Raw genomic sequence first — 12,259 nt, 5'->3', positions numbered from 1 at the left:
TAGGAATTGAGCCCAGGCCTCAGCACTTAAAAACCAGAAACACTCTACTAAAATAAGAGGCCTGTTGGTGCCAACAATTCTCAAAGTTAATGCTTGTTCTGGTTGAGCATTGAACCGAATGCAGGGCTCTTTTGAAAGTGAGGTCTGTGAATCAACAGATACATCCACATGCCAATTATGTTATTGTTTTTAAGAGAATTCACTTTCTTGGAACGAGACTGCATGAACCCATCTTCAGGGCCTGGACAATTTCATGCAAAACGGCAACTCTCAACATTGCAGCCAAGACAATATAACAAGTGTTTCTGCCCGGTTTCGAACCGGGGACCTTGCGCGTGGGAGGCGAACGTGATAACCACTACACTACAGAAACAGATACCTACAGGTGATTCTTCTGTGATGAAACTGCTCAAAACAGGCTATTCCAAGGGCATCTGATTTTAGATTTCTTTCATGCAACCTGCCCTACAGCCCTATCTGAACGCTTGTATATGCCTTGCAAGTTCAGCATTTTTGCAAAATGCTTAAAGAGAAATGTTTCCTATTTGCTCAGGCAGGGCAAGTTTAAAAGCATGAGACTCTAGCAAATATTCATCCACTACTGCAAAGAGAAAATTGATATTGGCTTTGAAATGCATACTTCAAAAGAGCACCAATGAAAGGGCTCGTCCGGGATTTGAACCCAGGACCTCTCGCACCCAGAGCGAGAATCATACCCCTAGACCAACGAGCCGTTGAAAGACCCTCACCTCTGAAAAGGTAATACCAGCTCTAAGCCCGCAATGAAGATCATGCTGGGGTCTTTTTCATGCTTGGTCTGTGAATACACATGAAATTCAGTGTCAACTTACCCTTTCTCAAACGATAGCACTATCATTTGTAAGTGTCCCCTTTTATTTTGTCTCAGCATTGGACACGTCTTACAGGAAGTCAGCAGTTATTTATATATTTCTGCATTGGCTAGAGCCTAAGGAAAAAGAATAAAAAGTTGTTCATAACAACATAAGAAACACATTTTGCCTTTTCTCTCAAATACTTATTCCCTTTGTGCAAATCACAATGCCAAGGTGAATAGCTGGGCCACAGATTCTGGGTAATTATCTACATCTTGAATGCAAGAACCAATAAAAACTGCCTAATGCAGGACTAAAGCATTCCTTGCATAGCCTCTAACATCATAACATAACTGAGCTGCTGGTAACAAGCTAAGCAATGCCTTCCCAAAATGAGAAGTACATGTGCTTATCCGCTCAATCAGGCTCGATCAGGCGAGATATAGAAAAGGTGGAAAGGGTCCAAATGGCTGTCCCTTCCTTTTTAGGGTGGGTCCTGCTGACTATCATAGGATTCCTTGTAAGGGTGGCCAGGGTAAGAAGAAAAACTTTCAACAATTCTTAGTGTTCTCTCCAGAAGCAGGCATTTTCTGTGCCTTTAATTTCAGGCTTTTCCCAGCAGTCTCTGTTCTGCCTATGTAAATTAACTAAAGCAGTGCTTATTCCTCACTTGCTCTAATGTCCTTCCTGTCCACAAAGCTCTGCCTAAGTATGCTTTTTTTCTTTTTCAGGGAAATTATAAATGGTTTCTCTGTCCAGTCTGTGGCAGTAGAATGCTGATTATGATGCCATGTTCTGTTGAATCACCAAGGTACAACTACAGAGGAATATATGAGTCTGAAGGACATGGAACTCTTAGCTAACACATCACAATATGTGATGCTTGCCAAACAGGCACTACATTCTGGTGCGCTGATGATCAGAACATTCTGCTCTTAAAGGAAAGAAAAGACCGCTTGATTGAAAAGAAAGTCTCTGTTTATATTAACGCTCTCTCTCTCCCTATATCTATCTATCTATCTATCTGTCTGTCTGTCTGTCTGTCTGTCTGGATGTCTGTCTGGATGTCTGTCTGTCTGTCTGTCTGTCTGTCTGTCTGTCTGGATGTCTGTCTGTCTGTCTGTCTGTCTGTCTGTCTGTCTGTCTGTCTGTCTGTCTGTCTGTCTGTCTGGATGTCTGTCTGTCTGTCTATCTGTCTGTCTGGATGTCTGTCTGTCTGTCTGTCTGTCTGTCTGTCTGTCTGTCTGTCTGTCTGTCTGTCTGTCTGTCTGTCTGGATGTCTGTCTGTCTGTCTGTCTGTCTGGATGTCTGTCTGTCTCTCTGTCTGTCTGTCTGTCTGTCTGTCTGTCTGTCTGTCTGTCTGTCTGTCTGGATGTCTGTCTGTCTGTCTGTCTGTCTGTCTGTCTGTCTGTCTGTCTGTATGTCTGTCTGTCTGTCTGTCTGTCTGTCTGTCTGTCTGTCTGTCTGTCTGTCTGTCTGTCTGTCTGTCTGTCTGTCCGTCCGTCTGTCTGTCTGTCTGTCTGTCTGTCTGTCTGTCTGTCTGTCTGTCTGTCTGTCTGTCTGTCTGTCTGTCTGGATGTCTGTCTGTCTGTCTGTCTGGATGTCTGTCTGTCTGTCTGTCTGTCTGTCTGTCTGTCTGTCTGTCTGTCTGTCTGTCTGTCTGTCTGGATGTCTGTCTGTCTGTCTGTCTGTCTGTCTGTCTGTCTGTCTGTCTGTATGTCTGTCTGTCTGTCTGTCTGTCTGTCTGTCTGTCTGTCTGTCTGTCTGTCTGTCTGTCTGTCTGTCCGTCCGTCTGTCTGTCTGTCTGTCTGTCTGTCTGTCTGTCTGTCTGTCTGTCTGTCTGTCTGTCTGTCTGTCTGTCTGTCTGGATGTCTGTCTGTCTGTCTGTCTGGATGTCTGTCTGTCTGTCTGTCTGTCTGTCTGTCTGTCTGTCTGTCTGTCTGTCTGTCTGGATGTCTGTCTGTCTGTCTGTCTGTCTGTCTGTCTGTCTGTCTGTCTGTCTGTCTGTCTATCTATCTATCTTTCTTTATATTTGGATACATGCATACACCTACACATAGATATGCCATTAATTTCTTTGGATTTATTTCAACCTCTTGCCATTTATTTGAGAATCCCTACTTTTCAAGTGACTGCAAATGAAGTCATCTCTGGCACGTTTTGGCTGATGCAAGGTAACCAAAACACAAGACAACTTTTAATAAAAATCATTGGTTTCGGGGGGGGCGTGGCTAGCAGCCGATGATGGCGGCAGCATAAGGGACAGGCTCCGTAGTTAAGGCGGCCTCTCCGACGATCCGGCAAGTGATCCGACGAAATTTTTCATCCCCGCAGGAGGGAACCAGAGCTCAGGACCGGGCGGAGCAAACGGCGGCGAGCGGTGCCTAAATCCGATGTCTGGGAACCGACGGCCGTGACAGCAGCAGACAGGCCCACAGGAACGAAGCAGACCGGGGACTGCCCTAACGGCCGTGCCCAACAGGAAGTGGAGATACTCCGGGGGACCCTCGCCGGAAGTGCCCCTGCTCGTTGAAGGAGTGCGGAGATCCGGAGAGTGCCCCCAGCAGTTCCCCTCGGATCGCCACCGGAGACACGGAATTGGTGTCTACTCTCCTCTCCCTTCACCCCGGTAGCCGCGTCAGGCACAGCGGCCCGGCGAGAGGGAAGATTGCGGACTGTGGAAGGGAGCCGCCATTTCACGCAGTGGGGGTCGCGGCTCGTCAGGCGCGAATTGGACGCTGACCGAGAGCTCTGGCCCAGGCGGTGGGAGACGCGGTGAGAGCGGAGGGGGAGCACTCCTACAAGGGCCGGACGACTGGGTGTACACTGAACGGGCGCAGGGATCATCTACTCCTCCAAGATAAAGGGCTCGGTGGACGTGCCTGTCAGCCGCTCACATCCTAATCCGAACTTCACCAGTGGGGCCAACAACTCGGAGCGTGTGGCGTTGGGGAGACAGACACTCCCCCCCCCCCCGAATATACCGGGACCTTTGCTCAAACACGCGGAACCGGGACTTGGAGGTACGGGGCATGTGACACGCCTCAGGCACTGGTCCCGTGAGGCAACGTGAAGGGGGACTGTTGCCACAGCAGCACGCCGAGATCTACCACTCGGGGAGCAGCGCGCCCTGACCTGGGGGTAGAGGAGTGCGACGCCACGCTCGGCATAACTTCGCCCAGAGGAGGGATCAATCCGCCTGTGGCCTACCCACGTCCTTTGGAACTGAGGCGGCGAAGGCTTGTTTGGCACCCCCTGCACGGTGCCACACACGGACAACCCTATACAAGTCACTTCAGGCCCTGCGCTGGAACTGGTAGGCGGCGTGCCTCCTGCTGAGAACAGCTGGGTGCAACCACCACTGTAGAACGGATCTCGTCCTATAGACCTCGACGGGCGCAAAAGAGACTTTGTGGATCTGCAGACCTTGGCTCGCTGACCCCCCTGGACGGTGGTGGAGTGCCCTGCCTGAACACGACTTAAGGCGACGAACTCCACACACAACAACGATAGCAGGAGGAGGCGATCCCCTGGGTCAGGAGTACCTGAAGACCGCGAAAGCCGCAGGCATGGCGGGGAGGGGACAAAAGTCTGGCACTACGCAGACCCGAATAGACCGCTACGCTTGCGACAAATCAACCACCGCCCCGATCACGGGGTTGGGGACGGCCGGGAAAACCACGGAAGCGTCAGGAGGCAAGAAGGCGACGCTGGACGATGTGATGCAGGCCTTGGCACATCTACAAACTACAGTGGGTTCGATTTCCACCGATGTAACACTGCTCAGGGCAGACTTCCATAAAATGACGGAGAAGGTAAACGCCATGAAAGTGGTAACAAAATCCCTGGTGGAAGACGTGTCTGACCTTCAGCAGGCGGTGGAGAAGTTGGCGACAGACAACAAGGTTCTACGGGAGAAACTCGACGAGCAGGAGGGACGCTCTAGGCGGAACAACATCCGCATTATTGGCGTGCCGGAATCAGAAGGCACGAGAGCCATGGACCTGTACGTTGAAAGCCTGATTACGAACGAACTTAAACCGAAGGGACTGTCCGCCTTCTTTTCTGTGGAGAAGGTGCACCGCGTGCCAGGGGGCCAACCTAAACCGGGGGCGACCCCACGACCAATTGTTGCCCGGCTGTTCAGTTTCCGGGACCGGGATGCCATCCTGCAGGCAGCACGGTCCCCCCCTCCTATTAGACTACAAAACTCCACTGTGGATTTCTTGCCAGACTACACGGCGGATGTCGCATGCAGGAGAAGAACCTTCTTCGAAGTAAAGAAAGAACTTAGGGCAAGAGAACTCCCATATTCAATGCTCTTCCCGGCTAGGTTGCGGGTTGTTGCAGACAATAGAACATGGTTCTTCGATACCCCGGAATCCGCGCGAGAATGGCTGGAGGGATGGCGAACGGACACGCACCCTCGGAGATCTAACCGGCACCAGAAAGGTCGTGCCACCGGACGTCTTCAGGAATCCCAAGCATCAGGTGGGGGAACGGAGGGAGACACACCTTTAAGAGAAGACGTGGGTGAAGAAGACGTTCAGGAACAATGACTTCCAAGATATACCGGTTGTCGGTCCCATTTTACGGAACGCCTAAGGCCCGCCACTGGACACTGGGCGCTGGACCTCCGGGGAAGAGACTGAGGGGCTGCTGGCTTCGGAGAGTCCTTTACCCCAGTGCGCAAGTAAACTGTTGTGGGAATGGGACATGCACTCTGCTAAGTTGGGGGGCGGGCAGTTTCGAGTCCGTATAGCAGGGGGGCAGGGAGGGGGGCGTTTAAGGGAAGAGGAAGGGTTCATGTTCGGGACCAGTTGGTCCTCAAGGTTCAATGCTTGACTCACACTCACACTATGTACTACGGCACTATCAACACACAATGTCACAAGACTCGCATGCAGGCACACGAAAGCAGGCATGCTGGCGCTAAGCCTGCTTTGCTCCTTCACAGACACACTGCCAAATGCAAGAAGCGCTGGGCTAACCCCCACATCAGTACTTCCCAAGGGATACGAGAGGGAATGAATCCAGGGACATTCCTTGGGCCACATAACAAGCCACCGCCATGGCCAGGATAGATAGCCTCGCCCCGATAACCCCACTACAAATCATGTCATGGAACGTTAGGGGACTGGGTGATAAGATCAAAAGAGGCCTGGTTATGCAAGGAATCAAGAGGTTGGGTCCTGCCCTGGTCCTGATACAGGAGACACACTTAGTGGGTACGGCCACATGGGCGATGGATAGACGGGGCTACCGCATGATTGCACACGCGGAATTCACCTCGGGATCCCGCGGTACTGGCATACTGCTACGAACATCCTCCCAATACATTGTGAAGTCCACCAAGACAGACGATCAGGGCCGCTTCGCGGCGGTTCATGGCCAGTGGGAAGGCAGGCCATTGAATGTGGTGTCGGTCTACATCCCGCCGGCGCTGCACGCCGTGGCGCTGCCAGACCTCGGCAGGTTCCTCTTGAGTCTCCCTGACGGAGACTTAATCATTGGGGGAGACTTTAACACAATACTGCATAACACTCCTGACAGATTCCCAATACGAACGCACACAGGAGGTCCCAGTAAGCTTCATAGTTTTCTGGAAGCACAAGGGTTGATGGATGTGTGGCGCCTGTTACATCCAGAACAACAGCAATACACCTATTACTCGGCTACACACAATAGCCTCTCACGGATAGATTACTTCCTCACATTAGGGAACGGTCTTCTTACCATAGACGAAGTGCAGATACAACCGAGGGGTATTTCGGACCATTCACCGATGACTTTGACTGTGTCTAGTTTAGGGAAAACGCGCAAGAGGGTCTATCCAATCTTTCCAGGGTATCTTAAGATTCCATCTATTAGTACGGAATTAAAGAAAGCTACCCGATATTATTTTGAAGAAAATCGGTCTTCGGTACAATCGCCTTCAATACTATGGGAGGCTTATAAAACAGTATTCAGAGGGCAAGCCATTGCAGCAATCACGCACCATAAGAGAACGCAAGGGAGGGAAGCTTCAGAACTGGAACTAGATTTAGAAAAGGCCAACACGGCCCATATGGCGGATCCATCGGATGACACACTACTCTCACTGCAATTGCATCAGCGTCGCCTCGACGACCACCTGAGGCAATTGACCTTGGCAGATATTGCAGCCACCAAACACAGGGTGTATGATATTGGGGATAAAGCTAGCAAACTCTTGGCATGGCTCGATAGAAAACAGAGGGGTAACAGGAATATTTTGCAAATTACGGACTCACATGGGACAGTGCATACCAGGCCGGAAGACATTGTCGATGTATTGGCCGATTACTTTTCAGAGGTATACACCCCCACGGTACTTGTGACCGAGGAGGAGGCTCGGGAGGCTCTGAATCATGTCTCCGTACCTACACTGACGGAGGAGGTGGCAAAAGACCTTGATGCCGCTCTGACAACTGATGAAATTCAGTTGGCTATAAATGCACTCCACTCGGGCAAGGCTCTAGGATCAAATGGGATGCCCATTGAATGGTTTAAAACAATGTCGGAGTCCCTGAGTGCCCCCCTTCTTCAGATGTTCGAGGAGAGTAGAGGGAAGGGTACATTGCCCCCAGACCAGCGGATGGCGACCATAGTGGCCATTCCGAAACCGGGTAAACCGCCCAACGAATGTAAGTCATATAGGCCTATCTCACTCCTGAACCCTGAAGCGAAAATTCTAGCGAAATTGTTAGCAAACAGACTCATGCCGTGCTTAACCCAGCTGATCCACCCGGACCAATCTGGATTTATGCCACACAGAAGCACGGCATTGAATCTTCGTAGAGTGCAGGGAGTATTGGCAAGAACCCCACTGTTGAAAGAACCGGCTGCAATACTGTCCTTAGATGCCAAAATGGCGTTCGATATGGTGGAATGGAACTACCTATTCGCAGTCCTCACCCGCATGGGATTTGGGCCCACCTTTATCGCATGGATCAAACTATTGTACAAAGACCCAGTGGCACGAGTAGTGGCCAATGGACACATATCGCGTGAGATCAGTTTGGCGCGAGGGACTAGGCAGGGTTGCCCGCTCTCACCCCTCCTTTTCGCGTTGGTCCTAGAGCCGCTGGCAGTTACTATTCGAAAGACGCCACTATTGAAAGGGATTAAATGGGATGATAGTTGGGAAGACAGGGTGTCCTTATACGCGGACGACATGTTGATTTACCACACAGACCTGGATAGTAGTCTTCCGAACCTCCTCACGTTGTGCAACTCACACGGGCGGCTGTCCGGCTACACTATCAATTGGTCGAAATCGACACTTTACGAGCTTAAGGGACCGATCCCAGCCCTCCCGGAGTCTTGCCCTCTGGAAATGGCGGGCGCTTCCTTTAAATACCTAGAAATACATGTTACCCGAGAGGCCACAGACTTCATTACTCTTAATCTACAACCCCCTCTCGTATGGCTGCGTACTGACGTACAACACTGGAAGGAGCTACCATTGACATTGCTCGGCAGAGCAGCATTATTTAAAATGATGGCGCTGCCGCGCTTTTTATACATACTTGAAAACACTCCAATGCTCATACCCACCAGCTTCTTTCAGAAGGTGACAGCGCTGATGTCGAATCTATTGTGGGGGAATCGCCCAGCACGAATAGCTCACGTAAAGCTCAACAGGAGCTGGTTCGATGGCGGGATTGCACTGCCTAACGTGCAACTGTACTACTGGGCGGCCCAACTTAAGGTTATTAATCAATGGATGCACGCCCCACAGGACGACCCGGCATTTCAGGCGGACAGAACACAACTAGGCACTCACACCCTGCTGGCGCCTCTGTATCACATGGGTGTTGCAACGAAATTGATAGGACCCACTAAGCATACCGTACAGCTATGGTACAAGGCGCACACAAAACTACGCTGGGAAGGGATCATTACGAAACTTACTCCACTGTGGGACTCCAAAGCACTGGGGCACTTGAGGCACACTAAGGGCTTTACCCAGTGGGACAACATCGGGATCTCAACAGTGGGAGACATGTGGTCCAGAGAGGGGGTGATTCCATTTACGTCCCTTCAGGACCAATACGAGTTGGGAGACAATGAACTATTTAGATACATTCAAATTAGGCATGCCCTCCAAGCAGTGATCCCTCAGAACACCACCCCACCAGAGTCTTCACCGCTCGAAGACCGCCTGCTCACAGACTTTATGCAGGAGAAAGCAACATCATTAACTTACCGCAAGCTACTTAATAACATGCCTGACCCCTTGGAGAAACTAAAAGAGAAATGGGTGGAGGATGTCGGCGATTTCGACGACTCTGAATGGAACGCTGCTATTGCCTCCCCACGTGAGGCTGGCATATCAGCTAGGTTCCGCCTGGTACAGTTAAAAATCCTGCATAGGATATATTACACGAGAACCACTCTACATAAGTTACTGAGGGCGGATCACCCATATTGTTTAAGGGGATGCGGCGAGGAAGGTACTTTCATCCACACACTCTGGAGCTGCACCAGCATCGTGTGTTATTGGCAGCGGGTGCTCCGCACCATCTCACAAACACTTGACACCTCATTAACACTAGACCCACGGGTGTGCTTGCTCAATGTGTGGGGGCCTACTGATTTAACATTTTACGGTAGGTTGTGGGTCACGATAGGCCTCATGACAGCTAAACGGGATATTGCACAAAAATGGGGGACGGCTGAGCTCCCCACCCTGGCACAATGGAGTAGAAATATGGACATGCTCATGCTCACGGAGAGGGCGGTATACAAAACAAGAGCCAGTCCGCGCAAATGGAATGGAATTTGGCAATCCTGGAACACATACAGGGGGGACATTTGTGACCCTTTGCCGGAGGATGATATTGACAGTACAGAGGAGGAGGAAGAAATTGAGTGACGGCCGAAGGTTATAGCTGAGGGCATGCACAATGGGTACAGACCTTGTCCGATGCAATAAGAGCAGCCGGGGGGGGGGCGGTTGGGAGGGGGATATAGCTTTCATTGACTTGTGGGAGTGACCTGCATCAGGGTAGCGTTGAGGTTGCACTGTAAGGTGTGAGTTCTGTGAGTTACAACTGAGTCACGTTTTGAGTTGTTTATAGGTTGTACATAAAATACAAAATGCAAGTTTTCATTACGCACTTGTCTAACATATCCATAGGGATCCAACAACATACCTAATCATTAATATAAAGAAAACCTGAGTAGGGCAGAATACATATTTGAAGGTCATACATGTGAAACCTTTTTTATGCGGGCCTCAGGGTTGTAGGCGCAAATGCAAACAGTTGTTGGTATTGATAATCTATGTTCTTGCGACAATAAAAGAATACAAAAAAAAAAATCATTGGTTTCTTTGTTAATGTGCACTGCCAAACATGGGACTTTCACACGTCAGGTAAACATGATAACCAATACACAACAGAAGCAGATGCAGATTGCTTATCAATGTCGTGATAGAACAGTTGTGATTTGAGTAGAAGAAGGGCCCCTGAAAGGATACTTATTATATACAGCCTGTAAGATAATCAAAAATACATGCTAGGAAAGGAGATGCAAATATAAATGTATTAGAAAAATACATAAAGAGGAGTGATATGCATTTATTCATGCAAGGCTAGACAAAATCCCCATACTGTCGAAAGCATTCTTACACCACCAAATAGAAATAAACAATTCTGACATTAAACGTAAAGGTGACGATGCATTTGTATCATCACCTTGAGAAGGATCATCTAGCAACTGATCCCAGGCCTCAGCACTTAAAAACCAGAAACACTCCACTAAAATAAGAGGCCTGTTGGTGCCAACAATTCTCAAAGTTAATGCTTGTTCTAGGTGAGCATTGAACCGAATGCAGGGCTCTTTTGAAAGGGAGGTCTGTGAATCAACAGATACACCCACATGCCAATTATGTTATTGTTTTTAAGAGAATTCACCTTCTTGGAACAAGACAGCATGAAACCATCTTCAGGGCCTGGACAATTTCATGCAAAACGGCAACTCTCAACATTGCAGCCAAGACAATATAACAAGTGTTTCTGCCCGGTTTTGAAATGGGGACCTTTCACGTGTGAGGCGAACGTGATAACCAGTACACTACAGAAACAGATACCTACAGTTGATTCTTCTGTGATGAAACTCCTCAAAACAGGCTATTCCTAGGGCATCTGGTGTAGGAGAGTAGGGTCTGCTATCCTATGGTCACCCCAAATTTTTGCTTTTTGCTTCACTGGTTTTCGACTACTGAGGCTGTGGGACTGCTAATCAGACCCCCAGCCTGCTGTTCTCTCTCTAAATTATCAATACATGTGCTATAGGCACTTACCACAATTGGAAATGGACTCCTTGTTGCCCCTGTACCATGAACTATAGGTGCTCAGGGCATAGGTGCCACCAAGGCCTACCAGGGGCTGCAGCATATCTTTTGCCACCCCTGGCTGGTTCTTAAATTGACACAACTGGCTGATCACTCAGCTGGGGCAAGGTGGTGTAAGCACCCCTTGCTTAGATATAGTATACCTATATCTAAACCTATATCTGGACACATATAAACCTGTGGGCCACTCCTATGGAAGGCCTTATCAATCCTGGAGGCAGAGTGCGTGGTTTAATGTGAGATGGAGCTCTAGCATGAGCTGAGCCTGTCTGCAGCCGTCGGGAACAAATCCGTAAGCTGTTTCAGGATAATGCCATACCATATACTAATAAGTGCATTATAATCCTCGCGGTTATTTAGCAACTTTGGTTTGGCTTTATCAAAACATGTCGTGTAAGGTGTCATACGATTTGGAATACTATCCCCTCGCCAGTTCTGGCAACGGGGATAGCATTGCACCCCTCTAGAGGGGTAAGACATGTTACTTTACTGAAATGCGGTTAATTTCTAAAAGAGCCTCAGATCCACAAAATGGATGCTTCTGCCACAGACACAAGTCTAACCCCCTGTAGCTGACCGAAACTCAGCCAAGGGGGCCTGGACAAAGGGTTTCCTGTCGCAGGGAGGTGTCACATCACCCTAGACAGGAGTTAGTGGATTGTAGCAGGGAGGTCTGAAAGAAACCAGACACTGCATGGGGAGCACAAGGCTGCCCCTTGCATAATGCGGTCAAACCAGTTCTGGGGCACACCAGCCCCAGTCCCAGCATGGCCTGGATCAAAGGAAAGGGGTGTATCCACCCCCTTCCTGGGTCCCACCCATAGGAGGGGACCTAGCATGCAATCCAGCCCCCCAGATTCGAATAAGAGTGGAAGCAGTGCCAATGCACTTCAGATTATCCTGATGAAACATAAGAAATGAAACTCTGGACCCTTTGACATCCTACTCGACGTAGAAGACTGAAGAATCTCCCTTGTGGTCAAGGAGTGACCACCCTGTGCAAACAGGCACCATCCAGACATCAATGTCTGCTTTGTTGCAGTTC

At 49.6% G+C, this 12,259-nt stretch overlaps 2 non-coding genes across 2 annotated transcripts; both read right to left on the bottom strand.

Annotated features, from left to right (window-relative positions):
* Nucleotides 1–300: 300 nt before the first annotated feature.
* TRNAG-CCC (transfer RNA glycine (anticodon CCC)) lies at nucleotides 301–373 on the bottom strand. Its single transcript has one exon. It is a non-coding gene; the product is annotated as a tRNA-Gly (tRNA).
* Nucleotides 374–661: 288 nt separating this feature from the next.
* Nucleotides 662–733, bottom strand: TRNAP-UGG (transfer RNA proline (anticodon UGG)). Its single transcript has one exon. It is a non-coding gene; the product is annotated as a tRNA-Pro (tRNA).
* Nucleotides 734–12,259: the final 11,526 nt, after the last annotated feature.

The sequence above is a fragment of the Lissotriton helveticus genome, chromosome 8 (genome assembly GCF_964261635.1).
Source record: "Lissotriton helveticus chromosome 8, aLisHel1.1, whole genome shotgun sequence".
Taxonomy (NCBI): Eukaryota; Metazoa; Chordata; class Amphibia; order Caudata; family Salamandridae; genus Lissotriton; species Lissotriton helveticus.
Note: the sequence above shows the minus strand (reverse complement) of the source record. Positions and strands in the feature narration are given on the sequence as shown.